Consider the following 17,725-nt stretch of genomic DNA (forward strand, 5'->3'; position numbering starts at 1 on the left):
GGTTGCAGTTCCCTGCAGGCCAACTCCCAGCAGGGGACGCACGAAAGGCAACCATACATTGATGTTTCTCTCCCTCTCTCCTTCCCTTCCCCTCTAAAGATAAATAAATAAAATATTTAAAAAAAAAAAAAAAGAAATCACTGCTGCCCTCACCAGGTGGCTTAGTTGGTTGGAGCATCATCTGGTACACCCAAAGGTTGTAGATTCAATCCCAAGTCAGGGCACATGCCTAGGTTGCAGGTTCAATTCCCAGTCAGTGCACGTATAGGGCGCAACCAGTTGATGTTTTTCTTTTTCTCTCCTTCCCTTTCTCTCTAAAATCAATAAAAACACATCTTGAGGTCAGGATTCAAAAAAGATCATTGATGGCCTATGAAAATAAAAATAAATAGGACAGTGAAAAACTGTGCCAGGTGTTTTTGGAGTAAAGGAAATAGTGTTGAGCTGAGGGCAGGAGAGATGGAGAAGGTCGGTCTGACCTGGGCTCTGGCTGAGAAGGCTGATGGCGGTGGAGGGAGATGAGGTCCAGGCAGGCAGTCTGGAGGAAAGGGCAGCCGGACTCAGGTTAACGCAGTGCCACTCCAGGTCAGGGACAAAGCAAGTGCAGAGGCAGAGGCCCATCGGTTTACACACATCCCGTAGTTCGTAAGCAGAGGCAGATGAGCTGTGATGCTAGCAGAAATTAAACTTCAGTGCTCTTCTCCTGCAAAAGCCCATCCAGACTCTAACAATTTGCTCACATGGTTGTATGTGTTTGTAGAATTTGCAAAGGTAATATACGTTAGCCAGAATTTGTTAGCAGGTGGTTTCAGTTTCTTTCTCACCTCATTCCTCCTCTTTCATACGGACCCTCGTGTGTGTGGTGTAAGTGGTTATGAATGTCTTGGGGATCCAGCTAAGGAGGAGTTGAGTGGGGAATCCATTTCCTTGGGTTCAGTGGATGTACTGAACCCTACATACTGATGTGGTTCAGCATCTCCTCCACATAGGGCCATGCCAGTGTCGCCGACCATCCTGGTATAGGGATGTCTTCTAGGAATACTCCTGTTGCCCCCTTGGCTGGCTCATAAAGGTACAGAGCAAGAGGTGCTAGAACCGGTGACTGTCACCTTTGCCATCTGACTTCAGACACACGTGCTTAAGGGAGGAGAAACGCAAAACGTGGTTACCTGAAAAGGTCTTCAGATCATCAGATGTGGAAAATTATAAAGAGGACTCAGTTCCCATCACCATCTACTCAGAACGGAAGTTGGATCTCCTGTCAACAATAAACTCAGTAGTGTAGGCTACACAATGACTATATATTTTCTAGAATTTTGGTAAGAATTGCACGACAGAATAGCCCTGGCTGGTGTAGTTCAATGGATTGAGCACGGGCCTGCGAACCACAGTATTGTGGTTCGATTCCCAGTCAGGGCACATGCCTGGGTTGCAGGCCAGTTCCCAGCAGGGGACTCACGAGAGGCAACAATACATTGATAGTTCTCTCCCTCTTTCCTTCCCTTCTCCTCTAAAGATAAATAAATAAATAATATTTAATAAAAAAAAGAATTGCATGACAGAATATATAAGAATTCTTTTATTTACAGGCACAAACTGTAAGCAGTACTGCAGACACCTGTATGACAAGTTGACGGCTTTAAGCTGTTTCATGAAAATACTGAATGAAGTCAGGCTTTTACGTATCTCTATAAAATATGACACGATTGAAGACAACACAGAACTCACATACTCTGTGCCCAAAGGAGGACTTCGACAATAACATGGTTAATTCGTATCATTTCAAAGAATATTTAAGATTAGCCCTTGCACAAGAAAACTTGAAATGTTCTGAATTCTTAAAGGAAAGAAACTGAGCTTTTTGCCAAATTGAAAAACAATCCTACATTCTTAAAAATGTATGTGATGTTACTGATAACAATTGTAAAGCTAAAAAAAATGATCATCTAAATGGTCAATAAATAAATAATCTTTTGTCAACCTTAAAGGTAATTAAAGAAAATTACCTTTAAGATTTCTCAAAGGAAAGTCTTATATTTGAAAAGACAACATGTTTCCAGCTAGAAAATACTGGGAGAAAAGTATTTTAGAAATACGCCAAGCAGATCATTAATGATGGGTCTAATTCGTGTTACTTTTCCGAATTTTGTGATACATTTTTAAATTCATAATTTATCTTTATTCCTATCATAATTTTAAATACACATGCCCATTCATACCTAATTTTGTTTCTGTAATTTTGTGTTTTTTGGTGAGGCCCCTCCCGCTAGGTTGCAGCAGCGCCAAGCCCCACAGAAGCTGTTCCTGGGGATGGATTTGCTCCCCGGACAATGGCCATAGTTCAGAGGGAAAAGGTCGTGAAACAGCCCTCAGGTTTCCACCCAGTGACGGTGGCAAAGGTCTACGGCTTTATTATCTGCATTCACAGCCAGTTAAGCAGACTTTGAACTAATTCAGGAGACTCATTCCCGCAACATCTTTCTACCTGACTGCTGAGACCTACCTCGTCCGTGGGATTCCTGTAACAGGAATGAAAGAATCCTATTTTCAGCTTAAAATCAAATGTTTGTGTAATTTGGTTTCAGTGTAAATTAGTTTCATTTTTCACTGTTGTAAGGTCAGAGAAGTAGGCTGGGGGGAGCAAAGAGACTTGGGGGAAGAGGAAGAAGAGGGAGCAATAAGAAGGAAGAGTGACTATGAGGACCATCCCCACCCAGGAGAGATGGAAGGATCCAGAAATGGGACAGGGAACAACTTCACAGGCTGACAGCTTTTGTGCCCTCGCCTTCAGTGTGGCAGTGCAAACAGGAGCTGTGCTTGGGGAGGGGGTCCTGGCCTGCCGCACCAGTGTGGGCAGCTCAGCTGCTTGATTTAGAAAGTGTTTGGAGCACAGCCCCACATCTTATAAGAAGGTTCATTCCCTGGAGATTAGTTAATCAAGGAGCTCGGTACACACGCCACTTCCTGTGGGATGTTAATGGTGTCTGTAAGCAGGAAAGAGAGCCCAGAATCATTATTTACTGGAGAGAAAAATCAGTCCACTGCCAATTAAGAAAACTTGCCTTGATGTGCAAAGACCCCTTTGTTAACAAGTGAACAAAAGCAACTTTCTCATGTAAACACTTGACATCGAAAAGTAGATTCTGTAGTTCACTAAAAAGTAAACACTTTTTTCAAGCTCCTAAGCTTCTTGGGATCAAGCTGGACTCTGGCTGTGAATTTACCTGAGTCATTTGTGCTTGTGGGTTGTTATGCATGGAGGAGAAAGATGGGCTTTTAGGGAGATAGTGTACCACCTGTCCCCACTCCCATGGACTGGCCTTTGGCCCTGGAGGGGACGGGGCAGGTCAGAAGCAGAAGGAGCTGTTTCCAGGAAGGTGGAGCGAGGCTCTGAGCCCAACAGCACAGAGTAGGGAAGAGTAGAAATCTCCCTGGCTTGGGAGCATGAGGGAGCAGAGCTTTGGTCCAGGCGCTGGTGTTCTCCTGTGTACTGTCAGCAGAGTGACCCTCGCACATAGCTGCACCAGGAGGGTATTGACAGGGAAGAGGAAGAGTCAGAACAAAGGAATAGGGCAGGAGAGAAGGCCTTGTGGTGACTGAGCAGACAGGGCCATGATCTGGCCTAGCGAACTCTTTGGCCTCATTCTCCTTCACTCATACCCTAATGAGATCTTACCATCCTAAGGCCAGGAAAAAATGAGGTCCCCAAAGAAAAAGAAGAGAAGAGGCAGTGCTTCTTCAAACCTTAAAGTACCTGCCTGTGTAGTCCGTGCGGGGGACATTGTTACTGAACTCACCACGGGGGACGCTGTATTAAAAAATGAGATATGGTTGTTGCAAGTAAAGGAGACAGGGAGACACACCCAAGCCTCTTCCTCCTGGAAGGGAGGTTTGGCCACTACTTACAATACATGAACTCTTTGGTCTAATGCCTGTTGATTTCTACTTCGCAGCTGACTACATTTACCAGGTTGAGTTCCTGTCAGCTTATCCCGTTTACAGCTGCATCTACAAATAATATGCTACCTTTTATATTTAGCAAGAAATAACATTTAGGACTGCCCAGACCTTGAGACCCTTGCTCTATCGAACAACAGGACTTGGTCCTGCATCGAGGGCAGCCCAGCACCATCTGTCACAACAGTGACAGGGAACACTCCAGTAGCACGAGACCATGCTAGGACTCTCAGAGCCTAAATACAAAGAGAGAATCCAAAGAGATGCATTTTAGGCCTGTCCTCTAGGAGTCCACCTCAAAAAGCCAGCCCGGCATCACTGACTTAACCCCGACCTTGGTGGGGAGTGGAGAGGAGTGCAGAGTTTCCTGAACCCTCTTATCCCAGGACCTAGAACTCATTCTCCAGGACAGAGCTTTCCCGTGGGCCCGGGGCATCAGAGAGGGCCCCTAGGGATGACCCTGGGACTGGGCAGAGGACAAATCTCTTTCTTATGTCCCCCAGTTTTCATCCCCTTGGAATATTGTTGTATCTGTCAGGACTCAGGACTGCACATGGCAGAAGCTCACTGAAACCACGTTTAGCTACAAAAAAGGGTGACAGGAAGGAAAGGCTTCGCTTATACCACTGAGATGTCCAGAGGCTTAGTTGTCTCAGTGCAAGGGCTCAAAGGCTTTAATCAGAGCAATGCCTCTGACTCTTAGTGGCTCCCTTCTGTCGGGCCAACACGGTGGCAAAGATGACCCCGCAGTTCCACACTTGTACGCACGTTAGAATCTGTGATCTCAGAAAGAGGCGGTCTCTTTCCCAAATTCAGCGGAAGTAGCAAGCAGTTTCTTAATGGTCAGGCTTGGGCCCTGTGGTCATTCCTCAGCAGATCACTCTATCCAAGAGGATGGAAATGGGAATGGGCCCGGCTCCATACGAAGCACGTGGGCTGGAAGTCGGGGGTAAGTCCCCAGTGGAAACCTGAGAAGTGCTACCGACACACGAGGGAAGGAAATCTAAACAAGCAGAAAACAAAACAAAAATACCCAGATAGGTACCATAATCACTATACAAGACCTAATTTAAATTGTCATGAAGGACAGGCCTGGAGCAGGCAGGAGCTATTTGAAATAGTCACAATAGACGTGTGAAACAGACAGGGGCATTCTATAACTATTTTATGGCAGCAAAAAAGAGTTATGGCTGTGTTCACTCAAGTCCAAGGTCTTATGCTGGCAAACAAAGCCACCTTCTTCAACCCTACCCCTTTCCCCACGGGCTTTCTACATGAGTCATGGGCTGTCTGTTCTGAGCATGACATCAGGGTGTCTGCCACACCCACTGCCACCTTTTAACTAGGGTAGCCCTGTCCTCAACCCCCTTACCAGGGAGTCAGCACTCAGCTCTTTCTTGCCCAGGGGCGGCCACTGACTGGAGGAGAGATGGGCACGTGACACAGGAGCAGTCTATCTGTGGGTCAGCAGGTGACTCCAAGGTGCCTTGGAGGCAACAGTAATTGACTAAATCAATCAGACTGGGAAACTGGGGAGGTGTCTAGTCCCCGTGACAGCCTCTCTTCTCAGTGGTGGCTGACTGTATCTGGTACTAGTTCTGGTCCATATGACTCCTCACACCAACCAGCAACTCATTTTTGTTAGGAGGGTCTTAGGAAGACTTGTCACTTTGGTTTAAACTTCTAATGCAGAACCACAACTCACCATACCCTAGGGGCAGCAGCTTTGGTGGCCCCAAACCCTCTCTGGTGATAGACTAAGTCACAGAGCCTAGAGGGGACAGCATTATAGCTAAATCTCAAGGTTGTTTTCAGGAAATACAGATGCTCAGGGTGGCAGGCAATGTGACGCAGACAGTAGGGGTGTTGTGCTCTGTCAAAGGCACCTGTCCACACAGCCAGCTCTCCTACAGAGGGGACAGTGTCCCAGAACATTCAGGAGGGTAGAGAGGGACGAAGGTCAAGACATCCAGCAGCCCACCACCCTTACTGAGAAAGGATCCAAGATAGTGGCTTGTTAAAAACACCACAGCCAGTGGAAGATGGAAAAGGCTTCAGGCCATTTGCCTTTGCCCTGGAATGTAGGCAAGCTTCAGAAAGAAAAAACATCTATGGATAAGAACCAGTATAACAAATTAAAGAGAAAGCCATTGCCCCCAACCATATAGTACATGAGTTTTCTCCATTTGTCAGCTCATCAAAAATGGAATCCTGATTCCCCTCAGTCAACGTCAAACCTTTCCTGCCTAGTTACCATTTACAGGTGGAGACAGGGAAAAGTGAGAGCAGAACTTGACAAGCGCGGGGGGGAGCACTGCTTTAGAAAAGCCTATAACCTGCCCCTGCACTCCCCACCCCCACTTTTTCTGTTCCAGCTCCTACAGGGGAGATGGAACAGGTGGACTTCATAGGCTCTGAACAAAGTCCTTGAAACTCCCTGGAAAGCTCTGCAAGCAGATGTCACTCTCTGGTGCTACGTGTCACAGAGATGTCTTTGTAACCAGCCCAGTGGAAGGTGGATGGCAGATTTGTTTGATGGAAGCTAAGCTCCCGCCCTCACTTTACAGACATTCTAGGACACCCCAGCCCATAAAAAAGACACCAAGGTCCTTACTCTGAAAGCTTATAATTTAAGTTCTAAAAGGACCGTATAAAGGTTGAAATTCAGTTAAAGGTCAACCTTGTCAAAACAGTAATGCTATCAGAATTATTCCTGTCCCCTGCTCCATGCTCTCTCTCACATTCCCTGATCTTTAAAGCTAGTTCATAAAAAAAAAAGTCTAGTTCATGTTCCTGATGGAAAGGCCAATTTTCCAGGAGAGAAAGGTGTGGATTGGAGTTGTTTTCATCATGTACAATCTGCATGGTTGTAAATCACATGTCATTGTGGTTGTATGTCATTCTACAATCTGCACATGTCACTGATCTACTCTGAGCCTCTGTTTCCTTCGCCATCAAGTGGGGCAACTTTATGTCATGTCTGCCTCATAGGCTTACCATAGGACTGAGTATTTCATTTGCAGGTATGCGCCAGATGCAGATTTTCTATCAGCATGTGTATCCTGACGAGTGGGATTTGAAAGAATACAGGTTTGAACTTGACTCAGTTCCATCCTTGAGGAACTTGCCAGGCAAGCAACGTACAGCAGTGCGCTCTGTAAACTGAAGAGGGAAGCACTTCACAAAGGGAAGCCATTTTCACTTCCTGTTACACAACCTGTTACTGTCTTCTAGAATTATCCTCAACTTTGCCTTGCCTTTGTTCTCCTAGGTAGTTTGGTCCACTCCCTCTTAGTCCCAGCTTCTTTCTTTTAATGTTCTTCTAAGTTATGGCTCCTACACGACCTTGCCTTGCAAACAGAGAAGTTCCCAGTTTCTTCTCCATGTCAGTCTTTATTGAACAACCCTTCTACTTTGGGACTCTCTGCCTGGGTCCAGGAGAGATTCTCAAACCAATGTGAGCTACTTTGCAGTTGGAGCCTCTGTCCAGGAATTCAGGGACAAAAAGCAGTAGTCACGTGCAGGTGGCATGTGAATAGCAAGCTCCAGGATGGAGATCCATCACATTAACAGGTGTGTCCCCAGAGCTGTCCCACTGACCGCCTGGGAAACGTCCCTGCACTGTCTGTTTTATGTACATTAGTTTGAGTGAGGTTTTGCTCCTTGATCTCCATCTGACACTCTCTCCCAGATAAGTGTGGCTCTGGGGCATGGCCCCAGGATGGCCTGCAATGTCCCAGATGTCTTGTCTATGTTTAGCCCAGAAATGAGCCATGTGTCTGCGCTGCAGCCTATGAATTCATAGCCATGGAAAACACACAAAAGAGAAGAAGCTGTTAAGGCAACAAAATCAAAAACAAACAGTGGAGCTATATCAAACTAAAAATCTTCTGTACAGCTAAGGAAACCATTAACAGAATGAAAAGGGAACCCATTGTAAGGGAGAACATATTTGCCAGTGATCCATCTGATAAGGGGTTAATATTCAATATACATAAAGAACTCACACAACTCAATAGCAAAAAACCAAACCAAACAAACCCAACAAACAATTGAATTAAATAATAGAAGACCACTAAATAGACATTTTCCCGAAGCAGACACACTGATGGCCACAGGTACATGAAAAGGTGCTCTATACCACTAATTATCAGGGAGATGCAAATCAAAACCGCAATGAGCTGTCATCTCACACATTCTAGAATAGCTATTATCAAAAAGACAAGAAATAAGTGTTGGCAAGGCTGTGGGGAAAAGGGAGCCCTTGTGCACTGTTGGTGGGGATGTAAATTGATGTTGCCACTGTGGAAAACAGTATGGAGGTTCCTCGAAAAGGTAAAAGTAGAACTACCATACAGTCCAGCAATTCTACTTCTAGGTATTTATCCAAAGAAGCAAAAACACTAACTTGATGCATCCTCGTGTTTATTGCACCATGATTTACAATAACCGAGATGTGGAAGCAACCTAAGTGTCTATCAGATGAATGGGTAAAGAAATTGTGGTACACAATAGAATACTATTCAGCCATTAAAAAGGAGACCTTGTTATTTGTACTGTTTGTTTCAACACAGGTGGATCGATTTTGAGAGAATTATGCTAAGTGAAATAAGTCAGATGGAGAAAGAAACATACCATATGACCTCATGTATATGTGGGATCTAAAACAAACAAACTGAGTTCATGGATACAGAGAACAAACTGGTGGTCACAGGAGGCCACTGGTGGGGAGGGGTGGGAGGCAAAATGGGTACAGGGTTGAAAAGTACAAACTTCCAGTTGTAAAACAAATAAATCATAGGGATGCAATGCACAGGACAGTGACTATGGTTAAAACTCCTATATTGTATATTTGAAAGTTGCAAGAGAGTACATCTTAAAAGTTCTCATTGCAAGAAAAAAGTTGTAACTATGTATGATAATGAATATTAACTAGACTTATTGTGATCCCTTCACAATATAAACAAATACTGATTATGTTGTAATACCTGAAACAAATATAATGTTATATGTCAATTATATCTAAATTCAAAAAATAAAATAAATTTAAAAAGACGAAACTGGTGAAGAGCTAACCCAGTATAAACATAATCAACCCATGGAAAGAAGCAGATGAACCTGTGCCAATAACGTTACCAAGTATCGAAACATTAATAACTCTGTCAGAATCCATCTCAACAGTTTTAGAAGATACCGTGTGGGCCAGGCAACAGGACTCACCTTCTGCCTCAGTTTCCCTGCGTTACACTCTATTCTGCCAGAAGTGACAAAGTTAGTCATTGGACTTCAGCAGGAACCTTGAGGCTCCATTGGGCCCAAGTTCACCTACTTCTCATGTGAACTCACTCCCCAGCTGCAAGCTGATGTTCACCATTCCTTCATTCTTTTATTGAACAGATAATTATTAACATCTAGATGGCAGCTAGGCACTGACGATACAAAAAACAAAATCTCTACTCTCAAAAACTCTCTGAAAAGCAGAAGAAATCTATCTTTTAATGAATAATCACAACACTGTGTGATAAATGCAGCTTTAAAATTGTGTTCAGCCCTGGCAGGGTCAGTTGGTGGGAGCATTGGCCCATGCACCGAAAGGCTGTGCATTAGATCCCTGGTTGGGGTGCATATGGGAGGCAACTGATCGATGTTTCTCTCTATCCCTTCCCCTTTCTCCAAAATCAATAAACATATCCTCAGGTGAGGATTTTTTAAAAATGTGTTCAAGATGGAGAGCTAACACAGACATGAGAGTGACCCACAACATTGGGGAGGACGACAGGAAAGGCTTTCTGGAAAAAGCTGACTTTTGAAAGCCCAGTAGAAGGCTGTCAAGCAACTAGAGTGAAATCAGAGAAGGAGAAAGAACATTTGAGGAAGAGGGGACAGAGCATCACCCAGGAGCACAATCTTTCCACATCTGCCCCTGAGCCTCAGGGTCACCTACCACCAAGGTTCGCGTGGCCGCCATGCTCTGCTTGCAAAAACAGTCCCCTGGACATCACCAGAACTGGCCACACCTTCAGCTTCTGCAGACTCAGCATATCAGATCCTTGGCTAAGTTTACAGAGGCCATCTGTCTCTGCTACCACAAGCCTTTCTCTAGTCCTTGCCCATAGTCCCGATTTATTCCTCCTAGCCTGATCGTTTGGTTGAGATCCCAACTCTTGCTATTTCCAAACTCATTTGAGTTATGACCCTGAGGATGCAGTGAATGTTTTGTGCATGGAAATGGGGCCAGGAACTAAACTAGGCCCTGGAGGATAGGATTTCAATGAATGGCAAAAGAAAAAAATTTGAGGTGGAGGTAGAGAGAAGGTGAGCCTACCCTTGGCACTGTGATGGAGTGGTGTACTCCTCACTGAACAGGATGAGGAGAAAGCTAAGAGAGGGAGATTTACACTAGAAAAGACACTATTTTGAACAGAAATTTCCTGGGCAACCTGTCACACACAAGTACTGCGGGCATTGTATATCCAAATAGCCCTGAGAGTGAGACCTTGTCCTTCCATGGGTCCAACTTGAGAGACATTCTAAAGCTCCATTTGTCCTAAGTGAATCAATGTGCAGAACTAACGAGGTCATCAATTTTTCTTCCAGCTAATGAACTCGTCAGGAAGGGTGTGATGTAGGAAGATGATGAGATGAGCAACCAAACCTGATTAAATAGTTTCATCTTCATCAAAGAATCAGACACAGCACTGAAGCCCCATTATTCACTGGAAGTGGATAATTACAGAAAGGGGGCTGCCATCAGGGCCACCCCTCCCCCCACCCAACTGGCTCTACTGCCTTGGGTGTAGGAAATATGTTGGATCTGGGAATGGGCATTCATTTAATTCAACAACTATTTGTGTGCAGCTTGCTCTGTGTCAGGTGTGGGCCAAGAACAAAGGATGGAGACAAATAAGATGTCCTTACCTTTACTAGTCCATGGTTGATCTACTATGGAACAACAACTAACTGAAATTGCTATGAAAGATGCTTCTCCAACACTTCAAACCAAATGCTGTAAGGAAAGATGGAAGTGGGAGAGGGGGAGGAACCCAGGAAGTTGCATATATGGTCGCTCTTGAGTTGGGCTTTAAAGTCCAGCATAACTTCATTATGGGAGAAAGAAGGGATCTGGAAGGACATCCTAGGCAGAAGGACGTGCTTGAGGAAAGATAAGGTGGTATGATACCACACAGCATGTGTGGACAAACAACTCTTTCTTACTCAGCTTCATAGATGGTAAGCCATGTAAAGCCATCCATATGGACTTAAAAACAAAGTAATTAGTACTCTTCAAATACTCCATACTAGATCAGTCAATCCCAGACTTTTTTTTTGTGCTGGGATCTTGTTATTGGGTAGATTTCATGAGAGCATTTCCATTCCCATTCTCCAAATTCTATGTCATTTATTTTGTTTCTTTAAAATTTTGTTATAAATAAAAATTTTATTTTGATTTTTTTATCTTGTTCTCTCATGTGAGATGGTTTGACATTATATAAAAGCAAAATTTGGCCCAATAGTTTTAAATTGGACTTTCAGGCTAACAGTGACCAGAGGGGAGAGGGGGGGAATTTCAGGGGAAATAGGGGAGGGATTTAGAGGAACAAATATGAAGGATATATGGACAACAACTAAGAAGGGTGGAAATGGGAGGGAGGTGGGGAGCGGGGTTGGGGGTGGGATGGGATGGGATGGGAGTAATAGACAGAAAACTGTACTTGGAAAATAATTAAATAAATTAAATTAAAAAAAGACCCAATCCTGATGAATAAATAAATAAATAAATAAATAAATTGGACTTTCAAGAGTTTTGCAACCAGAGAATGGTAATGAGGCATTTTGCATGACTCTGGTCAAATTGGAGAGCTGGACTGTTTATTTTATGATGTGATGCTTGGTTGTACTTGGAAATAAATTCACTGTTATCTGGTGCATTAGTTCAGGGAAAGCTAAGCTTCTATAGTGATACTGGAACCACAAAAATATAGAAGTTTGTCTTTCTTATGCAACAGTACTGAGGTGGCAGCCCTGTTCAGGATAACCATTCAAAAACTCAGGTTCCTTCCAAGGTGTCACTTACCTATGTCCAGGGCATTGTCACCATCTGCACAATTAAAGCTGGGATGCTACTATGTCTAGGTTCCAGGGAGAGGGAAAAGGAAATGTGGAGAAGAACAGAATGTCCAGAGTAAAAGTGACAAATATCATAATTGTCCCAAGATCAATTCACATTCCATTAGCAAACACAGCCACATGATCACATTTAACTCTAAAGGAGGCTGGACAGGCAGGAGTAGCTGGCAGCCAACTCTGTTACTATGGACAGAGGAGCTAATGGGGATTGGAAGACAGGTAGCATTGCTCATCATCGTCTATACTTCTGATCTGCAATATCTGTGTTCACCCTCTTCCTCCCACATGCTGCCCTCTTGCCAAGGAAGATTACTCCAAAATCTCTAAGTCCAGGATCTCTGTGAAATACACAGTCCTCTCAGGATCAGATTTCACTTCCCAATGTCTGGTAACCTGTAAAACTAAATGATATTTTATCTGTCCTACCTCCCATATAAGAGTTGGAGCAGAATCAGGATAACCACGATAGCATGTAAAACACAGAGCAGTCATAGGCTGACAGAATGCTTAAATCCTGCTGGGAGACTTCCAGTCAAGATGGCAGCATCGGTGAACAAGGTTCACCTTCTTGCACAACCATATCAAAATTACAACTAAATTAAAGAACAACCATCACTTAGAACTTTCGGAAATTGAGTGAATGGAAGTCTGACAACTACAGAATTAAGGGAACCACATCCATCCAGACTGGCAGGAGGGGTAGAACTGTGGACCAGGCTGGACCCACATGCACCATGTAGTTAATAAAAATTTGGGAGGAATATTTCAGGAGCAAGGAGTCCCAGCCCCACACCAGGCCCCCCATCCCAGGGTTCAAGTGCCAGAAATATAAGACATCATAACTTCTGGCTGCAAAAACCAGCAGGACTGAATCAGTGGAAGGAACTTCTGGAGCCCCACGCAGTTTCCCTAAAAGAACCCACACGCAGACTTACTCAGACTCATTCCAGCTGAGCTCCAGCACCAGGGTAGCAGCTTGAAAGACATCAGTGGCACACAGGGAGGAACCGAAGTGTCTGACACACAGGTGGAAGCTGAGGGACAGCTATCTCCCTGACAGAAATGTAAGCATTGTCCCTTTTTGAACCCTATCCCCACAGAGTTGTAGAGCCAGAATGCGGTGTGGTATCTAAGACTCCATCAACCTGGCTAACACTGTTTACCCCACCCTGGAGGTTCCCTGAGGCTCCATCCCATCCAACTTACACTCTTAACAGTGGCTTATCCATATGAATGGCTGGTCTTGGCTCATGCTTCACATCTTCCTAAATTGTTTCAAACAAGCAACAGCCAGCCTCCCTGAGCCCTCAGGCCCCACACCTCTTGCTAAATGGCCCCAGGCCTGGCACTAGCAGCAGCCAGCAGATCCAGAGCTTGGCTTCACTTGGGAATTCAGGGAACCCCAAACAAGAAAGATGCAAAGAGGCCCATTCTAAGACACATCATAATTAAAATGCAAAAGGCTAAAGATAAAGAGAGAATCTTAAAAACAGCAAGAAAAAAGAAGTTAGTTACCTACAGGGGAATTTCCATAAGACTGTCAGCTGATTTCTCAAAAGAAACTTTGCAGGCTAGAAAGGACTGGCAAGAAATATTCAAAGTCATGAAAAGCAGGGACCTACAGTCAGGATTGCTCTAACCAGCAAAGTTATCATTTAGAATCAAAGGGCAGATAAAGAGCTTTCCAGACCAGAAAAAACTAAGGGAGTTCACTATTACCAAACCATTATTATATAAAATCCTAAAGGGACTTATTTAAGAAAAATAAGATCAAAACTATAAACAATAAGCTGACAAAAATACATATCTATCAAAAATTGAATCTAACAAACTAAGCAAACAAGAAGAACAGAGACAGAATCAGATACATAGAGCATTTGATGGTTGCCAGATGGGAGAGGGGTATAAGGGAATGGGTGAAGAGGTGAGGGGATTAAGAAGTACAAATAGGTAGTTACAGAATAGCCATGGGGATGTGTAGTGAAGTATAGGAAACGGAGTAGCCTAAAAACTTATACTCATGATCCATGGACATGAACAGTGGTGTGAGGATTGTCTGGGGGAGTGGGGGGTGCTGGGTGGAAGAAGCCAAAAGGAGAAAAATTGGGACAACAGTAGTAGCATATTCAACAAAATATAATTTTAAAAATCATGAAAGAATGGAAAGCCCCATGGCCTCACATGGAGGAAATTCTCTGATGAGATCCTGGGTATTCACCAAGAGAAATTGATCTTCCCATGTGACCTCTGACTTCAACCTCTAAAAAGTCTCCCCTTGTCCTTTATCTTCAGTTACCACACTTGAAGTGGGTGTTGGAAGAGGCCCCTACTGGTGGCTGAACCCCTTTCACAGCTTCCCCTGCTGATTCAGATTGGGAGCCTAAGGCTTGCTTACAGCTGGAATTATTACATGGTTTTATAGGCCAGGTTCAGGGTTGCTTTGACAGTACTTAAAATTTAGTAAGCCTGGTTGCTTCTAGTTAGTTTCCCATGGAGTAACCCACCTAAGGGTTTTTTAGACACAGTTTTTGAGTCTGCTTCACCTCTCTCTTCCTCTTTGCTGCTCTCTGGCTCTCTCCGGAAGTAGTGACAGTCCTGGAACCGTCTAGAACAAGGGGCACAGGTGAGAAGGTAGCACTTTAGTTTTATCTTTGCCAATGTCTGAGCAACTACAAAAATAGATGAGCAATCACAAAAATAGATGTTTACTCTATCAGAAAAAATAACTCCTATGGAATCTAGGCAAACCTCGGTAGAATTCCAAGGTTCCACTGCACACAATCTAAACCCTCAAAACTACAGAGAACTGAGTTGAAGGCTTATCGAGAATCCACCCTGTGATTTAGATTCATGAACAATTCTCCACTTCCACAAATAGAACAGAACTAGCATCTTTTCAGCTGTGAATTAGGAGAACTAAAAGTTTTGGTGGGAGCAGAATATTTTGGTACCTACAAGCAGTATACCACCCCTGCCCCACTTTGCCTGTAAGATGTTCTTTGATTGCCCTATCACCATAAGTGAGGTTCTTTACAGCTGGCCCTAGCTCACCTTTTTATCTCAACACCTACTTTTCCTCCCCTGTGCTCCCTGAACCACTAGCTATTTTTTTTAGCATACCATAACCTTTTATACCCTTATACCTGTTTTGCCCCTTCACTTAAATGCCATTCTCGTTTATTTCTGCCTATTTCAATTCATCTCTTCTAATAGTTAGCACATCCATGAAATCTTTCCTGATCCTTCCAACCTCACATGCTCTATTCCTATACCACTCCTTGCTTTACATTCTTCCTTGTGATGTTTGCTTGCTTCCTCGATGAACTCTACTACTGCAGCTCTTGTGGAGGAGAGACTGTATTGCATCACTCGTTCACTCCTGCCACGTCAGTCTAGCCTAGTGCCTTGAAGTAGTGGGTGTTTGATGTGCATTCTGGCCAGCGGAGTCCGTGAAGGAATGTGAATTTGTGAACAAATTCAAACAAACTACAGAAGTCCTGTGGAGAAAAGGGACGCCATAGCCACTCTCTAAGTGAGAGAGGGCCTTGACCTTTGCCTGGACAGGCTTTGATTGCTTTTCTGGGTACATCACATCGAGGATGGTCCTCATTTACTATGCACAGGTTCACTTTAGGTGGTTACCTTTTACAGATAGCAAAGGAAAGAATGTTGCTAATTACTTTAAAGAAAAAGAAGTTACAGATGCAAGGGGAAAAGTGATTGAACTGGTTACACTCCATACTTGGGAAGTTTAGAACAGAATTTAGGAAGTTACTTTAGAGATACGAAGTAAACCTTTGATGCCTCAATTCAGTGTGAGGGAGTTTTAGCAAAAAGCAAGCCTCAGGGTAGCCTAGGTACGATGCAGTCCTGATTCCCCATGGGAAAAACGATCCGTGGGCTTGGTTCTTGTGTGTTGACTCATTCCTCGCCAGTTTTGTGAATCGGGGGTTGGGCTACATTAGCCACTGCCACTCGGATAGGTTCCCTATAGCTGTTCAAAAAAAAAGTGTCTTGAATTAACTCTCTACTCAGAAGTTTTAAGACGCTGTCTACTGGTTAAAATTCAATCTACTTTTAGGGAAGAGGAAGAGAAAGTATTTCCTTAAGTGCCTATGTGGTCAGGAACTCTGATGTATATTCATAGTATGATTTCAGACTTAGCAGCCAGGCATTGTATCCTAAACATAAATGTAGTCAACTATTCATTTAACAATTGTTCTGTGAACAGCTCCCATAATAGGAACTAGGAATCCAACACTGAACAAGACAGGCTGGGCTCTTTTCCTTGAGGACCTTATGTTGCAGCCTCTCAGACAGCCATCAAAACTATCACCAACCACAGGCAGTAATTGAGACCCTATGATGTACAAGTCATCGTGCCATGGAAACTATGCATTTGCTGGGGTATGAAGGTAGGGAGCACCCAGAGATGGGTCATGCACAGAGTCAGCATCAGTTGAGGAGACAGGACACATATTTAAAAAACAAACAAACAAACAGGTACCATATGCTCCTTACCAACCAGGAAATCGGTTACCGGGTGGTTATGGGTCTTTGGAGGCAGGATTGTTTGCCAAGGGCAGGTAAGTCTGAAAGACCTCAATGAGAAGGAGGGACTTGTCTGGGCTTTGGCAGATGGCTGGGGCTTGGATACATGGAGAAGAGCCAGAAAGAAGACATTCTGGGAAGAGAGAGAAGAATGTGTGGTGAGCTTAAGTAAAACAAATCAACTTTGCAGAAGCAAAACATTCACCCATCTTTTTTGTATTAACCCAGTACTCAAAATGTGCAAAGCACTGGTGAGGTGCTGGGAGGTTGTCACACAGGTAGAGGGTGTGGCCCCTTCTCTAGAGGAGTTACAATCTAGACATGCACAAAAAGAACCAGCAATCAAGACAGTAGCGGTTCATCTCCTTGTGTCATCCTATTCTCTGCTTTGATTTAGACAAGTGTAGAGAGTGTCATCTCCAGGAGACCACTGATAAAAAGCACATTTGCTTCCTGGTAATAGAGGAAGGACACTAAGGAAGCTTGTGGTACCCCACTGATTGCTTCATCTTCTTAGCTAACTAGTACCTTGGTAGATGCTAAATGAGATGTTTAATAGACATAGGGGATCTAGCTAGATATGGCGGACACTGGCAAACTGGATGGAAATCTCAAACGTTCCTCTGCCCACTCTTCACTCCCTAAAATTACTCACCATCTCCTCCCTTCCTTCCTTCCTTCCTTCCTTCCTTCCTTCCTTCCTTCCTTCCTTCCTTCCTTCCTTCTTCTCAAATAGCTCTCCTTCCATTCTCCTTTTCTACTTACCAGAGACTCATGAAATTTAAAAAGAATAGGGGCACTCTAGGGACATTTCTCAGGGCAATGTGGAAAAGGATAATAAAATGTCTGATGAAATAATGAGTCCCCTTCATCCTGAAATGCCTCCTTCATGCAGAAAAGATGTAATCAATACCTAAGTAATATGGGAACTGTCATGTATATAAAAAACACATCCCCTCTCTATCCTCCCTCTTACCCTCTGCCTCTGCCTCAGCAGAGCCAATTATTTGTCTGAGAGGGCATTTTTATTTTGGTCAATAAACTAAATAAATTTCATATAAGTTAGGCCCTGGCTGGTATAGCTCAGTGG

This window comes from Sturnira hondurensis, unplaced genomic scaffold (genome assembly GCF_014824575.4).
Source record: "Sturnira hondurensis isolate 20B ecotype Veracruz unplaced genomic scaffold, ASM1482457v3 Scaffold0008196, whole genome shotgun sequence".
Classification (NCBI taxonomy): Eukaryota; Metazoa; Chordata; class Mammalia; order Chiroptera; family Phyllostomidae; genus Sturnira; species Sturnira hondurensis.